Genomic DNA, 4,767 nt, shown 5'->3' with positions numbered 1-4,767 from the left:
AGAAATCACCCATCAAGCAAGCAAGAGAACCATGTTTTTTAGAATTAATTCGGTGTGTAAAAAATATAGACAAAAGAGATTTTAAATGAACTGTTTGACCTAATATATAGCTGTTATTATTTCTGTTGTTATCTTAGAAAAACACGACTGAATTGAGTGGTCTTAGTAGTGTGCTGTCTATGTAGTGCACTAGGGTTTGAACAGAATGAATATGAACACATGCCGGTGCTTTAAACTTCACCTTGAGCTTTAATAAATTCATCTGGTCACTTTAAAAAGCTCTTAAATCAGAGCAGCAGGTCTTAAACTCATAAAGTCATGCACTGGTCCTCAGTATTTTTGACCTTTTTTCCCAGTACAAATATCTAAACATTGTTAAATCAAGAAAATATAAAAAATATTGTTTTCTACGGAATTGAATAAAATGAACAACACTTCAAGATGTGATGACTTCTTGTTTTAATCATAAAATCATTTGGATGAGTTCTATCTTCAAAAAGAAGAACATGTAAGGCGGGGCTTAGTTCTGTCCATCAGCTGCTGATTGGATGTTGAGATGTGGGCGTGGCTCTCTGACGTGGAGGCGGATCTGTGGTGGATTATAAGAAAGAGGCGGAGTTTAAACTCACTCTGTGATTGGAGAACTCTGTCATTCCACCGGAATTCTGACATTTTGATAAGAAATGTCATATCAATTTATAATAATTCACAATAAGATTTATTTTCTAGCATATAGAGAACTCTAATTTGATCTTGTGATCGGGTCATGTTGACCCGGGTTTTCTCTGTCCTGGAATGTTAATGTTTCTCTCTGGAGCTGGAGCCTCAGTGAGCTTCTCCTCCGTGTTTGGGTGAACTGCCAAAATGATGAACAAACTATGGTTTTGGAGATGTTTTGGAGCAGGACAGAAGTGGTCTGGAATGAGAGAGTCACTAATGAGTGAATGTTGCTGAAGAGGAAGATAACGTGTGTGTTCTCAATAAACCAAACATCTGGAATCCTGCGGCTGTTTTTGTGTGTTTGACCACGTGACGGACGCTCTGGTGCGGGTTTGCTTTTCTCCATCATGTGTTCCTCTAGATTCTGTGCCAGAGGTTCTTCAGTGTCCTGCAGCAAACACTCACACACACACTCTCTCACACATGCACACACACACGCAGTAAAGGTGAAGCGTGGCGTGTGCTGCTGTCATGTGTTTACGTCTGCACTGCCTGGAAAACACTCTCATGAATTTCAATCAAAACATGATTTCTGTGATATATCAGAGGAACTAGAGATCAACAGCAGAAACTAAATAACGTTTAACAAGGAGGAGCTCAATGCAACAGTATAAGACTAGAGAGCATCACCTGATCGATCGATGGATTGATTGATTGATGGATTGATTGATCAGCTGTTCAGTCATGTTGTGAATCTGAGGGCTGCAGATGTCGTTTTAGGATCATTCAATGTACTGTTTTAGTTTGTTTTTGTATTTTCTGTTTTAATTTTAGCACATTTGTTGTGTTTTATGACTTTTTTCTCAAAATATTTCTATAGCTTTTATTAATTTTTATTAAGTTTATTTCATTTAAGTTTATTTTATTTCAGATAACGTCTTTTTATGTTTTTAATGTTAGTTTAATATATATTGTTTTTAAATATGGTTTAATATAGCTTTTATTATTGTTTTAGTTTGTCATTTTAGTACAACAGTTAAACTGAATAAAAATGATAAAAATTGCCTTGGCAGCTAGCTGACATAAGTTTAAGCTGTTTAATATTTAATTTTATGTTAACAATTTTATTTCAAGTAACAATTTATTATTAGTATTTCATTAATATATAATATAGTTTTCCTAAATCTAGTTTAATAAACTTAAGTTTATTTAAATATGCTTTTTATACATATTTATTTCAGTCATTTTAGTGCATCAAGTTAAACTAAACAAAGATTAGAAATGCTGCCTTGACTTCTAGATGAAATATTTAAGTAACAATTTTAGATATTTAATATTATTTTAAATATAGTTAGTAAAAGTGTTTTTATTACGTTTTTCTCTTGATGTCTATGTCTTTTTAACTCACAAATCTATTGCAATTTAGATTTATTTCCTCAGAACTGTGAGATACAATGTTGCGTTTCCCCTTAGCTGAGACTTCTTAGAAAGAGTTGCTGTTGGGTTGCTATGGTGTTCTGTGTGGTTGCTAGGTGAGATCTGGTGTCCTGTAGGTGTGATTGCATCTGTGAGGTTTATTCGGCTGTGTTCTGGTCCAGCAGGTGAACCACATGATCTGAGGAACCAATCCATCATCTTGAACACTCACAGAAGGTTCTAGTTATTCTCTCCCCAGTAAACAGTGGATGAATGTAGTTCCCGGTCTCTTCCCAGCATCCGTAGCACAAAGCGTCTCCTCATGACGCGGGGCTGAATCTCTCCAGGAATGAGAGCGGCGTCCCATGATGCCAACAGAAGAACCATGAGAGAAATGTGCACACGTGTTTCCTCGCTCAGAGTCAGTCGCTGATCTACAGCACAGGGCTTCAGCTCAAACAGCAGGTTTCTGTCATTCGGATCGTTTCTGAAAGCAGACCGCAGTCAGTCTGTTATGTAACTGCGTCTGCTTTCATTCAGACGCTTCCTTTCTCAGTTCAGACGGTGATCTGACACGCTTCCTCACAGCTCAACAACTCAACTGAGATATTCACAATCTATACATTTGAATTTTCAGATGAACTCCCAGCTGATGGGAAACATTTCCACAGCTTATAACTGTTCGGACAAAACATTCTTAATGGAACATTATGATAACTGTATTATTATTTGAAAAAAACATTCTTGAGAAAGCGTTTGCAGAACAGCACTCAACATTACTAAGAGATGTTTCTTTAACCTTTAACTAAGTTGAAATTATAAAACTGGAGATTTGAATGCTGTCAGAAATAAACATTCAAATAAGATTATAATTTGGGTGAAAATAAACTTACTTTAACCCTGTAAGAACCCCCCCCTTTTTACCACAGAAAATTTTTAGACCCCTCTTATATTTTTATATTTGATTATACTTCAATATTTATCAAATTTTTTTTCAATTAGATTTCTATATTTCACTTACATTTTTACATTTTATTATACTTCTATATTTACCTTATTTTAAAATATATTTTATATTTTTTCACTTATATTTAATTTTATATTTTACTTTTATTTTTATATTGACCCCTGTATTCCCTTGTATTTTTTCCAATATATTAAATTATTTAATTTTATTTTTTTACTAAAGAGTAAATTCTAATTCGATTGGACTGATATGATACAGGTGGTTACACTCTTAAAAATAAAGGTGCTTCAAAATGTTCTTCAAGCGATGCCGTAGTAAAACCATTTTTGGTTCCATGAAGAACCATTCAGTCAAAGATTCTTTAAAGAACCATCTTTTTCTACTTTCTTTCAGCACAAAGAACCTTTTGTGAAACAGAAAGGTTCTTCAGATGTTAAAGGTTCTTTATGGAATCATTTAGACAAAAAGGTTCTTCTATGGCATCGTGAAGCACTTTTATTTTTAAGAGTGTAACTGAAAGTGTATAAATAGCGAGACTGACATTACACATAAGTCCAGCAGCTGAATGAGTTTATAGAATAGACTGGCATAGCAGAAAAACACTGTCTTCATTAAGATCTCTGTGCTGATTTATTAGTGCATTAACCTGAAAACAGCAAGTTGTGAGTCAAACAGCTGCAAAGGCCCAAAGAGAGGATTCTTCCGCTGCCCATGAAAGGAAGCAGGAACCGGAGGAACGATGGGAGAACACGGCGCAGCTGCTGATGCACTGACTCACTCTGACTGCAGTCGCTGGAGGAACACGCGTGAATGCGGAGGACGTTTACGGGAGATGGGCGTGTGTTGTTGTGCTGTTGTTGTGTGGTTTCCATGGCGACAGATGTGCTGTTGCACAAGCGTTTGCTTATCAGACTGACAGCTTGTGTGGGCCTTTCCTGAAACACCACATGGGAATGTTTGAGGGAGCGTGATTATTTTAGGATGTTTTCACTGGCTTGACCAGCATCAGTTCTCCAGATGGCTCTCTGCATCAATCATCTCGTAACTAAAAGCAATCACTTAAAATCACGTCAGATTAAGTTTACCGTGTCGCACTGCAGGATAGTGATAATGCAGAGTAAACGCTGTTCTCAGTTCAGTTTACATCCATAATGTGCTGGATTTCTGATGACATTCTGAATTTCTTTTGTGCCTTTGATGGGTTTGCTGGAACCATCAGCAGTTCTGTCTTGTCAAGGTTGATTTGAAGGTGATGGTCCTTAATCCAGCAAGAAATGTCTGTTAGACAAGCTGAGATGCGAATAGCTACCGTCGGATCATCAGGATGAAATGAGGGGTAGAGTTGAGTGTCATCAGCATAGCAGTGGTATGAAAAGCCATGTTTCTGAATGAGAAAGCCTGGTGATGCCATGTAGACAGAGAAGAGAAGCGGTCCAAGAACTGAGCCCTGAGGCACCCCAGTAGTTAGATGTTGAGACTTAGACTTGGTTGTTGTTTTTTTGTGCTTTTTTATGTGGTGTTTTATTTTGTGATTTATAGTGGTTTCTATGTGCTTTTTGGTGGGTTATGGGTTTTTGGTGGAGGATAGTTTCTTTGGTGCTTTTTTGTGATTTAAAGTGGGTTTGGGTGGATTGTAAGTGTTTTTGGAGCTGTTTTTGTTTTTATGAGTGGATTTTAGTACTTTTTTTATGGTTTTTGTAAGGCCCCATAAGCCATCTTAGTTA

At 36.6% G+C, this 4,767-nt stretch overlaps 1 pseudogene; it reads left to right on the top strand.

The window, feature by feature from the left end:
• Positions 1–440, top strand: part of LOC113090348 (acid phosphatase type 7-like) — a 6,697-nt pseudogene extending 6,257 nt beyond the window's left edge.
• Positions 441–4,767: the final 4,327 nt, after the last annotated feature.

This window comes from Carassius auratus, unplaced genomic scaffold (genome assembly GCF_003368295.1).
Source record: "Carassius auratus strain Wakin unplaced genomic scaffold, ASM336829v1 scaf_tig00054678, whole genome shotgun sequence".
In the NCBI taxonomy this organism is placed as follows: Eukaryota; Metazoa; Chordata; class Actinopteri; order Cypriniformes; family Cyprinidae; genus Carassius; species Carassius auratus.
The sequence above is the reverse complement of the archived record's forward strand: the minus strand, read 5'-3'. Positions and strand labels throughout refer to the sequence as shown.